Consider the following 15,130-nt stretch of genomic DNA (forward strand, 5'->3'; position numbering starts at 1 on the left):
AATATTCTTTTCGTGGAAGAAACTAGTTGATTCACTTTACAAAAGTTGTCTCTTACCTCTTCAGCAACACGCTGAAGAGCATGGGCAATACAGGTGAAATGAATTAAGTGAGGGTAAAAAACTGTAAACGTTCTAGCCGCTTTTAACATGTACGCTGCACTGTCTGTACACATGAATGCTCAACACTCACTGAAGCGAATGACATATGAACCACGATACTCGATGAACAATACTGAAGCAGTAGCTACTTCAGTGAAAGTCAATATAAAAAATACAAGAATCTAAAAGTGTTAACACTACTTAACACATATTTCTGTCGATTACACTTAAACTCGGATCAATTCAGCATTTTGTCATTTCGTATTCAGGATCCTCGTTTGCATAAGAAAATGTGCTTTTCATTTCCGAAGCATGAAAAAGATATTTGTCCAGTGTAATTTAAGTGAAGGGTATAATAGTGGGTTTTCCAGTACATCAGTTTAAGTCAACGATTCTTCTCGAAGGCCCTAAGCATGATTAGAAAGGATGAAGCTGTATCCAAAACAATAGTTCCGCAGCATCAATTTTCCCCGCAAAACGTTAGAAAGTAAACATAGAATACTAGGTCAAAAGTTATTATTTGTTTTTAGAGAAGTCAGAGAGGTAAAACGTTAGAAAGTAAACATAGAATACTAGGTCAAAAGTTATTATTTGTTTGTAGAGAAGTCAGAGAGGTAAAAGGAGTATCCAGAGCTTCTCTAAGATATTGGTCATATCAAATTTTAATTTCTGAAGTTGCAAATTATGCAATTCAAATTATGTATTGTATTCCAAATTGTGTATTATGTACTGGAATAACCACATTTAAAGAAAGCGAATTTGATCAAATTAGCAAATCTCACAGCCGAGAACTGAAAATATACAAAGGACTGAAGACGTAGGAATTTGTTTCTATGCCAGACGTTAATGTCGGAACATACCGTACCATTAGTGAACAAAGTTTTGAACAGATGGAAAAAGAATATGTCAGCTGGTTGAGCTAATCCAGTACATTTTAACGGAATGAGCTTCTTGGTGAACTCAGTACCTTCAGGTACCGCAGCATTGTAAAGGGGATCAACTTTATTTGCTGTCCAGGAATCAACCAACAAAAGAATTCTTTTACTGTCGTGTAAATCGGGCCACAATACCTATTCAAGGAAATCCTTTAAATCTTTTTCGGTCATATTAGCTGACTTGCTCGCAAATTGATTTGATATTTGATAGGTCAGTATTTGTGGTGGTTGAAAACTGTCCTGTGGGCTCTTGATACGAGAACGTACAAATGTGGTAATAACGTACCATTCATGGCAGTGACCGGCATTAACATGTATGAACATGTGGTTGCCGAAATTGATCCAACAGCACCAGGGTGGATTGATTTAAATCAGTCTGATTTAAATCACGATTTTAATCAAGATTTAATTCACTTGATTTTTTAAATAAAAATCGTTGATTTAAATCAAATTCCAAAATGAATTAATTTAAAGTGAAAGTAAGTAAAATCCCGTTTCTCTTCTGTTATTCCGATTATGGAAGATAATAATCATAATACAGTGAGACTCGAATGTATGTAAGCACAGCATGAAACGAGTATCATGTGGGAACTATCAGGGAAAATCCCGTTTGAACGCGTTACGGGTGAACCCTGCTTTCTTCTCTTTGTAACACAGGGTTTTAAAATTTCTGTTCCAACGGTGAAATCACCATGGACATTTAAGATGAAAGCTCTTTTGTGTTCATGTCTATTTGTTTGTTTCCAGATAATAGGGGCGTATTTAGAGGGTTCGATCCCTTCTCCGAAACAAACAAACAAACAAACAAAAAAAAAATTAAAATTTTGGCGAAATTTATGTACTAAATGCATAGAAGTTCCTCGGGATCGTAATACAACAAATTTTGGATGCGTTAAAATATCGAATAATACTTTTGATAAAGTGGATACTAGACCCCATTGCAGAACATGCCGCGATCTGCGATGTGATCGCAGAAAATTTGCCGCGCCTGTGCAGGAAAAATTGTAAGAGAAAATAAAATAGCCAACAGAAAAGTATAAAAACGTGCCTGCTATGTATAGATGTCTTAAATGCACGGACAACTCGCATTTGAACTGTTTTTCACGTCACATAAAGCATATTTTTAACAATCACAAGTGTTTCTTCTTCTGGAACTGATCATCTTGATTTTTTTATTTTGGAATTCCTGCAGGGAATTCGTGTTATTATTCAGTTCAAAATCTCTTATTATCGCGAATTGTGTCGAGGAATTTGAAGCTTTAAAATATATAAAACGATAATTATGCCTGTTGTGCTGTATGCTTGTGAAACATGGTCGCTTACGCTGAGGGAAGAACGCAGACTGAAATTATTTGAGAATAAAATCCTGAAACGAATATTCGGAACCAAAAGGAACGGAAATGAGAAATGGCGAAAACTTCATGATGAGAAACTGCATAATTTATACCATTCACCAAACATTGTTAGGGTCATCAAATCTTGGAGGTTCAGGTGGGCAGGACTGTAGCGAGAATGGAAGAAAGTAGGAACGCTTTCAAAGTTTTAACTGGAAGTCCAATCGGAAAACGACCATTAGGAAGACCTAGTCGCACATGGGAGGGCAATATTAAGATGGATCTCGCAGAAATAAGAATACAAAATAGAAACTGGATTCAGTTGACTAAGGATAGAAGTCAGGAGAGCTTTTGTGAACATGGCATTGAACCTCCGGGTTCCATAGGTCATAGAGTTCGTTAGTTAATTTTAGACGAAATTTATGTACTTTATATGTATTTCGTGCCGCTAGCTAGTTCCAATTGTTTAAAAATATGCCCCTGCCAAATATCAGTAACTTTCGTGGAAAGAAAAGTGTCATGTTGATATACATTGCTGTACTTTTTCCTTAATGCTTAAGAAACATTGTTTGGGATTGAAATAGGTTAACGATTGGGATTTAATTCAAAATTAAAACTCAATACTTTCACTTAAATGACATAATTAACATTTAATACTAATTCCTAATGTTTTTTCTTCAGTTCGTGACTTGTATCATACGAAGAAAAAGATTTGATTTAAATCAAAAAAATCGATTTAAATCAAAAAAATCAACAAAAATGATTTTTTTGAAAAAAATCATGATTTTTTTCCACCCTGAACAGCACCGAGCACCTGTTTGCTTCTCTGAATTGAGAGTGTTTTTGTAATCTCTCTGAATTTCTAATGTATTTTTTGGAACCGAAAATGTAACTCAAAACCTTACAATTAGCTTTACAACGAAAGTGATGAATTAACTTGACATAACCATTGTAGGGAATAGCGAGAAACTATTTTTAATGTGAATTCAGCATCCAATAAACAGGTTCCATCTCCCACATTATCCCGTTATTGCAGCCAGTAATCATAGACTTAGTACTTTTGATTTCGATATTAAATCCGCGTAGTTAGGCAGTCGGCCATAGTTTTACAATGTAAAGTAAATCTTATTATTATTATTATTAATATTAATATTGTAGTTGTTAACAATGAAATATAAAACAAAAAAATTTAAAATATAAACTATAGTTCCAAACTGAGCGAAAGAATAAAATACGAATAGTTCTTGTAACTGGTAGTAGTTGAGTGCTAATTAGGTAATTGGTGCTATAATGAAGCAATAAATGCATTATTTCAGGAAATTCATGCATATAGTGTTTGTCTCTATATAGTTTACAGGGCACGATCAAGGTTCGCACTCGAGAATTTTCACTCGATTATAAATTTATTGTGATAATAATGAGGATTTCATATTATGTGAATGCTGTGTATTAGTTTAAGAAGTCGACTCCTTCATAATGTTTTATCCTTGTAGTAGCAATCCGATATTGACGAGATTGAGTACATTTTAAATTTGTTACTTAATTGAACTAAAATAATCGAAATGTTGTCGAGTTGCATTTTCTAATATTCGACAATTTTTTGTAGAACTTAATACAACTTTACTGGCTTGAATAATAATATCACGTTAGTATGTAATAAACCATAGTGTTTCTAAAACGTTCTGCAGCGTTAAAGACTTTTAAGGGGTTTCCTATTTTAAAATTTTCAGTAGTGAGGAAAGAAAATAGCACCTATGAATGTACTTAAAATATACATATGAATGTACTTCTAGTGAGATTATCTTGTCCATGTATGAACCTTGTCCTGTATATGTCAGTATTGATGTGAAAATTCTTTAATTACTATTTGCAGTTTATCAGTGATGAATAAACACATGCACCGATCTGATAAATTTTGAAGACATTAATAGCAGATCTGAGATTAATGAAATTGAAATATCTTTATATATTTAATATTATTTACATTTGAGTTAAGCTCTTTGCCTTTCTTTCCACAATAGGTTTCCCTGTTCAGATAGTCTGGAAGGAGTTTAGGCCAGTAAAAAGAGCAATTTGTTCGAGGCATGTGATTGTAACTACACTGATATGTAGTAAGTGATTCATTTAGGTGAGTTCCTTCTTTGAAAGCAAAAAATATATGGTTATGGTCAATTGTTTCAGTATTTGAAATTTATTTAATGATTTTTTTTTTTTCGAATTTTAATATATTCTGACGAATTGTTCAATTCCAGTTCACGTTTCACTACCATATATTATTTTGACTTACAGATATTTAATGAAAGCAATACGAAACATACGCTCGAGAAATAGTAAAAGGGTAATTATTTTGTATTTGACCTCGCTTGTAATTCTTCACACAGCCTTGTACAAGAAAACACCTGGCTACCTATTTTCATTTTACAAGCCCTGTGTAGTTGTAATTCATACACTGAACCGGCTCAAAAACGGTATGGATCATCTTTGTTTCATCTTCCATTTATTTAATGGAAACTGAAGTTTGAATACTGAATACTCCTTTCAAAGGTTGAACTTATGCGGCCATTCAAAAAAAGGTGGATGGTCGGAACACGGCTGTACATATGTGCAAGACCTTAGTACAAATAGGGAAGTAAATTTATGTGGTCGTACCACGGAGTATATGTCTTTTAGGTTAAATGAATCAAATGATAATTGAAATGAAATCTAGCTGCGACCCATCGTTGTGCGATTAAACTACATTCATTCATTGCGTGCTCATAACAACGATGATCCCGATCTGTAACTTTCGAATTTCAATATATTGAATGAATTCAATATACAGAAGGTTGATCGGTTTATATTCGACCGCTTTGGTAACGGTAGTGTCACCTGTGTAGTTGCGTTTTCGTGTTACTGAAATTCCACCGAAAATGAACCGTTGGAAGGACATATGACTCTTGTCTACGCTTATTTCTCATACAACCTTAATAGTGAAACAGTGCTGAGAAATTGGTTTATTCATCGGAGTGACCACAACTAAAAAATCTGAACATAAATGGGATTTATGCAAAAATCTTTCGCCAAGAAAAGAATGTCGGTGAAGGTTACCAGCGAAAGTGTCACTTGAGATGCTACGTGGAATTGATTGCTTGGCGATTTTCAGCGTCAATGTCGAGAAAGTTTCCCACAGGGAATTATAATTGCCGGTGGAATGGAGAGAAGTTGTATTTACGTAAAGTGAACGAAAACCTGAAGGTGAATTCTGCCTAATTCCAAGTATTCATCATGATCTCAATTTATCTGTAAAGAATTTCCCTCGGAGTCAACAAGCACCAAGTACGGGTTCACATGGACAAAGCGTCATGCCATATCGCCGCTCATCCAGTTTTACCATGACATAGACCAGAAGAAAGGAATCAGTGTTATTCCCTTTCGTAGCATTCTTGTAAAAATCACTAACGCCAGCTCAATGGATTTCTGCGCTTATCTGTAGAAAACCTGCAGGGAGAAATTTGATAGATTTTCTGTGTCTGTACCCTAACGTAGCTCATTATAATCCATATTCCATAATGCTAGTGGTCCAATAGAATACAATTGGTTGTGGCATAACTTTTTTTCATAGGATAAGTTCCCTTTGAAAATAGGTCCAATATTACCTGATCAGGCTTCTGCAAAGGTCCACGATTTCTGAAATTGATAAGATAAAAATAGACATGTGCTCAGTATTAGGGACATAAATTTTATTGTGACAGCTAGTGAAATTGAAACTTCTAAACTGTGCTGTGCATGAATGTCGGAAGTCTTAATAGAACGGTTATATCTGTCTATCGATAGCTGTTAGAAAAAGAAGCGGTAAAATATTGAGAAGTTGAATTTTGGAATCGATTCGGTGTCCGATGAATAGGTTCCATATTCTTTGTTAACACTTTGTTTAAACCAGAAGTGGGTCCTGTTTCAATTTTCAACGCCATAGTACAGAAACGGTGACAACGACAAGCGTCAGCGTTGTAAGAAAGATAACATCCTTACACGCCTCTCTCTAATTAAACCGGAAGTGGTAGAAATTTACCACTACGTCCCGTTTCAGTGTTGTTGATCGTTGAGCACCAGTGGTAAGAGGTAGCGAAAAGCAATTCTTTGTCATCGATTTAACATCCCAACAATAGATTCCATTTCATCCGTTAACCTACTTTTCAAGCCGGAAGTGGTAGAAATCAACCATTTGCTGTTTCGACGTTGATGATCCCAACAACACCTGTAGGAGATAGCAAGAAATGGCTTTTTGATATGGATTTGAGCGTCCCACGAACAACTGACGTTTTCCTTGTATACAAATCGGAAGTGCTAGAAATGGTACTTTCTTTTCTACGGTTTCCAGTTCAATACTGATCGCCATAGAAGAAAAAAACGGCAATAAATAGCGAGAAGCAAGTTTTTCAAGTGAATTCACCATAAGAATAGGTTTGATTTCCTGCTTCATTCTTCTATTGCATCCGAAAGTGTTAGAAATAAGCTAGTACTTCCCCTTCTGAATTCTCGTAGAGTGCAAATGGTAATAGAATGCGACAAAACTATTTCTGGTATGAATTCCGAGTCTCAAGAGTGAACTTCATCTCAGCTTTATTCTTCTGGGGAAAACCGACAGAGATAAGAACTGATACAATTTCCGTTTTCAATGTAGATTCTTACATAACAATAATGAATGGGTCAAACATGGCGTATTTCTCCCAAGACTTTGGGCGTCACTTGTTTCCGGTGGGTTCCAAAGATACAAGTTATGTACGCAACTCACAATAGTTGTTATGTTTTGCTTTGATTATAAATACTATAAGGTATACTCGGAAAATTCTGTCCGTTTTACAGCTCCCATGAAAGCATCGTTATTTGAAGGTTGACAGTTATTCTATTGTTTCATATAATTTTCTTGGTCATTCTAACATCATCTCACTTTGATGACAACTTTTTAACCCGTCTTCTGTACAATGTTTCATATTTAGTCTATAAACTGCCACAACATTTTTCACATTATTCCCAAAAGAAGTCTTGAAGAGGTAAAAAGAGGTGATAATTTGTGGAAGCAATAGTAGGCAGTGTTCGAAGTGAAAGAAAAGCAGAGGCGGTATGTTTTATTATGATTTTGACTCAACATAACGGCTATTTAAATATTGTCTTGATCATTGAAAAAACAGAGACAGTATGTCCTCATTACTGAAAAACCAGAGGTGGTATGGCATACCACCGCATACCGTGTCACTTCGACCACTGATAGGTGAATAAGGTGGGAACCTTAAACTTCCCATTCAAGTTTCGCTATTTTCTACTGGGTAATTAACCCTTTACTTACTAACGGTATTTTAAAGTACCACCGGAAAGAAATCATTATGGGAAAGGGCTCGTACGTTGTGTTGGAACGGTACTGTTTGAAAACAATTTTCTCTGTTCTGCAAATCGACTAATAGCTGGTAGCATGATGTAGAAGAAAGTTATTTCCCACTAAAAGCATTTTGTTTCAGATAGGCAAAAGGGCTGAGTCGCTGTTTTCACTAACCAGTGTTTGAGAGACGCGCTAACTTAATCTAATAAAGTTAGGTGCTTGGATATTTTTTATTTTTATCTACACGCTTGGTAGTCATGTATTCATTGTTAACCCGTAAGTACTGTGGACCGTCTGTCAGACCACTGCGACTTTTTGTCTTATATTTTCTACACCCCTACCACTACAAGTAGATCTTCTCGTCTAACTTCCTGTCTAGCAAATAGGTACATATTGCGAAGTTTTTGTTATAGTTGATCACCTGTGTACGGCTCTGAAGGGTCGCGCGGTCTCACAGACGTACTATAGTAGTTACGTGAGTATTTTACGTATGAGCAGTCTTTCGTTATCTGCCAATTATTAGCAGTGTTGTGTCCTACCGTGTGGCTTGTCTGGCACCACACATCAAATAATGAGCCAGAGACTGGAAAATCTTAAATAATTATATTTTATAGCATGAGTAAAGACGGAGTGGATACTCTAGACTAAAAATGTACAAATTACACGTCAAGTCGCCGAACAAGACGATAGCCGTTGAAAGTTTTATTTATGCTGGTGGATGTAGTGTATGGTGTCAATGCGTATGTTTTGCATCAATCCTACGCTAAGTCCGCAGTGATGACATGACTTGATTTCATGAAAACGTTGGCAAAAGGACATTTTAGAAATCACATGGAACGTAGTTTGTTCATCTGATGTCTGCCACAAAGGCTGTGTTTTTCAATCAAGAGCATACTCCAGATTGAAAGTGAGCTTTTCACAATCCCGCACGAGTGAGGAGTTTGAGAAGAGGAAAACGTGGCCTTCTGTCCATTCCATCCTATGCGGAAAGCTAGATATTCATGTCAGCGGTTTGGGGTGCAGATTTGCTTTCAGTGTAAACAAAAAAAGAAAAAAAAGTTACCGAAGAAACTAAAAAAAGTTCAGTGCCTACCCGAAGAAAGTGCATGAAGTCAGAAAAGTTAGTACAGTGCTTTCTTTACCGGCAAAAGTATTTTCTTTACTTCGCCATCATATCAGAACGAAAAGTTAGTTTTATTCATACCTTTTCACTAAACAAAAATATAACAATACTTTCTTGTAAGTTTGAAAAAGCTACAAATCCATGTTTCTTTCCTCCGTTTTTACTGTATACTTTGTTCTCAGTGCATATATAAGACAATTTACTTTGGATTACTCTTAGTTTAACTATACAGAAACAGAGAAATATATTGAATATTTCAACAATTACAATTTTAGGATAACAGTGAAAGTATTGTTGCAACTTTTGACTGTATTTTCTTTATCATTGTTTTAAAAATATAAAACTTTTTTTACATAGTGAAATTACTATATTTTATTTTTTTATACACAACTAGAATATGTAGGTTAGCATTTTAAAAAATATATATAATAAAACTACTTTTCAAAAAATGTGAAACAACAATGCGGTCTGACAGACCGCTCCATAGTAGTTATGTGATGATTTTCGTCCATAGTACTTAAGGGTTAAGTTTCGGAATCCTTTGAGTGCTGTGTGCGAGAGAGTCGATTGCTTTTTTAATAAATACTTAGAATTACCGGCCGGCCGGTAAGGTATAATTTATAGCTCTTACTTTCTTTTTTGATTTTTTTTTAATAGGAAGAATGTAGAGTACCCTTCTCCACGATTTGTATTTGAAACTTCTTTCAATAATTGAAACAAACTTATATCTGACTCAGATGTAAGCAGTGGCGCACTTAGGTAGGGGTAAGGAGTCATTTCCCTCCATATATATATTTTTTATCACATAATACTCTGATATTTTTATAATGTATTTTTGGAAATAATCTGAAAAATGGATATCAAACATGTAACATGAGGGGCTTCAGATAAATGGAAGTAAATATTCGTATTATTTACTCGTAAATTGATGCATGTAATAGAGGGTGGAATGGGTCATATAGGCCTTTTTTCTAGTCATCAGACGGATCCAGCGCTATGAATAAAATTTGCCGTTACTTTTGCGACACGTTTGTACCGCTGGATCCATTTAATGAATTGTGAGAATTGTTAATACATTTGGATATAATTGTAATCGGAAGAAGTGTTGCGGTGCACTATACATTATCAACTTATTGTAAAGAACGGTAGGAAACAAGGGAATATTTAGCAGTATTTGAATGTCCAATAGCTAAATAAATTTACGTGTACGATATTTATGTAATTATTGTAGGGTCGAAATTAATATTGATGTACATATTATGTTCGGCATTATTGCTGTTGGTACTTTAGCCTGTTAGTAATGCCCAAATTTATTTCTGAGTGCTAATAAAGATCAAAAGTTCATTTGCAATGTCATAATTTATTAAAGAAATAGAGAAAAGTAATGTTTATAAGAATTACCTCATATGCTTTACACTTTGGAAAATTATTATTTCTGACCTGACGGTACTTTTGAGTCAAAGGGATCGCCAAAAAATCAGGGATGACTTTTTTGCAATTATTACGCAAAAATATTTTATTGTGGTCCAATTTAAGCAAAAACACCTCACAAGTTCATGTCTAACTCCATTGTTTCAAAATGTCGTAAATAAAGAGTTTAAAGAAAAAAAAAATGCAATCTTGCATATCATGCAACAAAATGACACGATTCTCTTTGTCGTAGTTAACTGTTTTTCCTTCATTTTTAAGTTCAATTTGTCCAGCTGATGGTAGTATTTGTCGCATTGATAGGCTTGTTTGCCTTTAGTGACACAAAATGAATTGGTCCTCTCATATTTCAACATATTGACGCCAGTATCGTCTTCGGAGATAAAGTTTGTCTTGGTGTAGAGGAAACAGCCCCTGTCCTGGTTGACAATAACTACTACTTCTAACATTTTCCTATTTAATCCATTTTTCATCCCTAGTTACTAGACAATCTAGAAGTGTTTCATTTCTGTGCCTAACAAGGAGAGAACTCTTTTAACACGGTCCTCTTGATTCTTCTCAGAAAATTCGTGAGAATCTATTTGGAGTACTTTTTCACAAACCTTAATTGTCTCATATGGTAAGAAAATGTTTGTTGACCAATTTAAAGATTCTGTTCAATTTCTAATGTAGCCAAATTGCATCTCTTACCGAAAAATTACAAAGGGTACCATTTTCAATCATGAAAGATCGTCCAGAGCTTGGTTCAGGTTTCCCCTTATTGAATTTATCGAACACCTTCTGCATGTGCGGTCAGATACTGCTCCCTCTCCAAACACAGAACACAGAGATATAGTGACATCAGTTACATTCTTCGACTGCTGGAACTTATACAGTATAAAGTTACGAAAATGAATCTGATCAAGAGAACTTTTAGACCCGCAGATCATGTAAGAAATAGAAGAATAATTCAACACATCTTTAAAATCGCTCAATATTCATACAATAAAAATACATCTTGTGTGACAATAATTCATGTATTATTAATGCGTGAAAGGGAATAGAATTCAATGTTGTAAAAGCAGATATAACTTTGTGGTAGATCTCTATAATACAGAGAATTGCATTTTTTGTTTCAACTTCCGAAAGAAATATATTTAAAGAGGAAACTGATCAAAATTAATGAAATGTATTTACTAGAAAATAAAGTGAAGCATACACTGAGCTACGCTTTCTCTGTCTAGCAGACGTATTGTTTGGAACCGAAAATGTATCTTAGAACCTTGCACTTAGGTTCACAGCAAAAGTGACGAAAAGACTTGACTTATCCATTGTAGGAAGCAGTGAAAAGCTACTTTTGATGTGAGTTCATCGATGAACAGGTTATCGCATTATAGCAGCTAAAAATTATAGACTTAGTACTTCCGATTTCAATATTGAATTCTCATAGTTTAGAAGTCGGCCATACTTTTACAATGTAAAATGAAATCAATTATTAATTAATTAATTAATTAGTTAACAATGAAGTTTAAAAGGAAAAATCTAAAAAAAAAAAAAAAAATGTGTGTAGTTGCGTACTGAAAAAAAGAATAAAATGCTAATAACTTTTGTAACTGGTAGTATAATTGAGTGCTAATGAGGTAATTGATGCTGTAATCAAGCAATAAACGCAGTATTTCAGGAAATTTACACATGTAGCGTTTGTCTTTTATGCAGTTTACTGGTCATGATCAAGTTTCGCACTCTAGAATCTTCACTCTGCTATAAATCCATTGTGATAATAATGAGGATTTCATATTATGCGAGTGCTGTGTAGTAGGTTTAGAAGCCGAATCCTTTATAACGTTTTATTCGTAGTAGCAATAAAAATACAAGGTTATTACTTTTTAAATTTGTTACTTAATTGTATTAAAAATTAGAAATTTTGTCGAGTTGCATTTTCTAATATTCGAAAACTATGTGTAGAACTTAATACAACTTCACTGCCTTGAATAATAATTTATATGACGTTAGTATATAATGAATCGTAGTGTTCCTAAAAAAGATCTGCCGTGTCTACATTTTATAAAAAGTTTCCAGTTTTGAAATTTTTATTAGAAGGTTAGAAAATGGTATCTATGAATGAACTTAAAACATACAGATTTTTAGTGAGATTATCTTGTCCACGTGTGAAGCCTGTCGTGTATATGACACTATTGATGTGGAAATTCTTTCGTTGATATTTGCAGTTTATCAGTGATGAATAAAAACATGCACCGATCTGATAAATTTTGAAGACATTAATAGTAGATCTGAGATTAATGAAATTGAAATACCTTTATATATTTAATATTACTTACCTTTCTTAAGCTCTTTACTTTTCTTTCCATAATAAGTTACCCTGTTTAGATAGTCTGAAAGATTGTACCAGTAAAAAGAGCAATTTATTCGAGGCATGTCACTGTGACTACATTGATATGTAATAATGATTGAGTCAGGTGAGTTTCCTTCTTTGAAAGCAAAAGATGTATGTTTATTGTCTCTTGTTTCCTAGTATTTGATGAAATATGAAATTCATTTTATGAAACTTTTCAGTTTTTTACATCTAATGAATCGTTCAACTAGAGCTGAAGTTTTAATATTATCACATCAATGCACTGAGATGATAGCAGCACTAAAAGTCAAAACAACCTGACAACAGAAAAAACTTTCACAGTAATGATTAGGTATGAATGCGGTAACACCATCCTGTTAACATGGAGACAACCTAGTGTTTCCAAATGTACTTTTGTTGGTCGAAACCTATCCTCCCCTTCAGATATTAATTTAAAAAAAAAAGTCTTCTACGAAAAGATATAACCGATTCTTAAAGATCATTAATTGTTTTAATCAAAAAAAGAAAGTTTCTGTAACGTGAAATTCCAAATTATTAAACAGATCTCGTATGAAGAAAATTCCAAGAACTTTATCTCTTGCAAGTATGTACATGTATGTTTGCCTATGTGTGCGTGAGTTGGTTGTGGCGTGAATCGCCCAGCAACCCTTATATGGCAAAAAAGAAAGAAAATCGCCCTGGACTGCATTCCTGAGAACAGTGTCAGCGTTAAGTTTAAAACCATTGTTTCGGTCCCGACGAAGCAGTGAAATCAAGAAACTTTCCTTCCAGAACGACAGCATAAGGAAATTGGCGGAGAAGACAGTTCATTCGGGCAATAGAGTTCGAACGCGGCAGGAGTGCCGGACGCACCCGCGCTTACCCACCTTGTCAGATTTGATGGGTCGTATGCTAAATTAGTAGACAGTTCTAGTTCGATGTGTGTTTAACTACTGTTAGACATGTATAGTTGTCAAAAGAAGAATTGTGTTAGTTAATGTGTTAGAGAATTCTAAAGGCATTGACGCGGAAACGATTATTACGCTTGGAAAGCTGGGGTTAGAGCGAACTAGGACGTCAACCTACAGGATCAACTACGGGCCCCTTCAATCGGATAATACGAACAACAGTGGACTCCAAACTGGACATATTGAAGAGCCATGAGTATAACAATCATGTGAATGCAAAAGCCACCTAATAAATGCGATATCAGTAATCTGTAAAACATAACGAGCTCGAAACATAGTATATTATTATTTTGTGAACTACAAAGTAACAAATTGTAATTATTGTTGATGCTTTATATAATCTGCATGTGATTCTGATTTACAAGTTTAATTATATCTGTTAAGCAACACGTCAACGAATTTCACTTACGTGCCATATCAACTCATTAGTACGTGATTTATGTTGAGTATACTAAAATAATAAGTAAATATTATTCAACGATACGTATATTAAAATGCGTCATTCGTAGCTCTCGGTAAAATGTAAATAGAAGCATGATGAGAGTAGTTTTGTAGTGGCGAGCTGAAAAAAATAAATAAATAAAAAAAGAGAGAAAGAAAAAAGCAAAGTAAACAGTGAGGAAAGGAAAGCAAGATAAAATAATTACTTTACGGCACTTAGAACATACGTTCAATTTCACTCACTTAACGTCAATAAAAATAAGCTACGAACAAAACACTCACAAAGACAAACAAAGCTGGATCATGTCCATTACTTTCCAGCTATTCAACTTCTAAATCAATCCTTACGAAAAGCTCATTATAACGGTCTCTGTAATGTATAGAGTATGTATATTTTTTCGGATCAACCAATTTCCTACGAAGACCATTAGAAGCTTGACACTCAAAATCACGGGTCATTGCCTTTGAACTATAGAAGAGCCATATACACACTCTTTGCTTTAAGTTCCACGAAAACCTACTCCTGCGGCAACAGGGAGGTGGACCGGTTGTTGTTCTATGTGACCCCCCTTCTATTTCTGTAGCAATCTTGTCAAAAGGACAGAATTGTATAAATAATTTTTTTAAAAAAATTACTGTAACAATAACGTCAGGCCTAGTGAAACTACGTTGTGCTGGAACATTGAGAAGTAAAGTACGCTTATTTTTTTTTTTTTTTTAATCTAGTTTGTAAATATTTCAACTTATAATCTGATTCAATCACTAATAAAGTAATTCGATTTCTTCATCGTTCTGTCAAGTGTTCGCTTTGATTCTTGTTGCTATGACAGTTCACAACACTGTCGTAAGCTTACACGATGTTAGATCTGTCTGAGCTCTGGTTATGATGGCCTTAGAAATAGTACTTCCGATTCCAATATTAAATTCGCGTAGTTTGGAAGTCGGCCATAGTTTTACAGTGTGAAATAAAAATTATTATTATTTGGTAATGAAATAAAAAATAAAAATCTAAAATTAAAAGTGTGTAGTTGCTGACTGACAAAAAGAATAATATGCTAATAGCCTTTGTAGTTGGTAGAATAGTTGAGTGCTAATGAGGTAATTGGTGCTGTACTCA

At 34.4% G+C, this 15,130-nt stretch overlaps 1 long non-coding RNA gene across 4 annotated transcripts in view; it reads left to right on the plus strand.

The window, feature by feature from the left end:
* LOC145693268 (uncharacterized) overlaps positions 1-15,130 on the plus strand; it is a 150,480-nt gene that overhangs the window by 9,179 nt on the left and 126,171 nt on the right. For all 4 annotated transcript variants that reach the window (XR_014132737.1, XR_014132738.1, XR_014132739.1 and 1 more), the window contains exon 2: positions 4,390-4,496. This is a non-coding gene — a long non-coding RNA (uncharacterized LOC145693268). The remainder of the gene's footprint in view (positions 1-4,389; positions 4,497-15,130) is intronic.

Source organism: Thermobia domestica, chromosome 8 (assembly GCF_964235325.1).
Source record: "Thermobia domestica chromosome 8, izTheDome1.hap1.1, whole genome shotgun sequence".
Lineage (NCBI taxonomy): Eukaryota > Metazoa > Arthropoda > Insecta > Zygentoma > Lepismatidae > Thermobia > Thermobia domestica.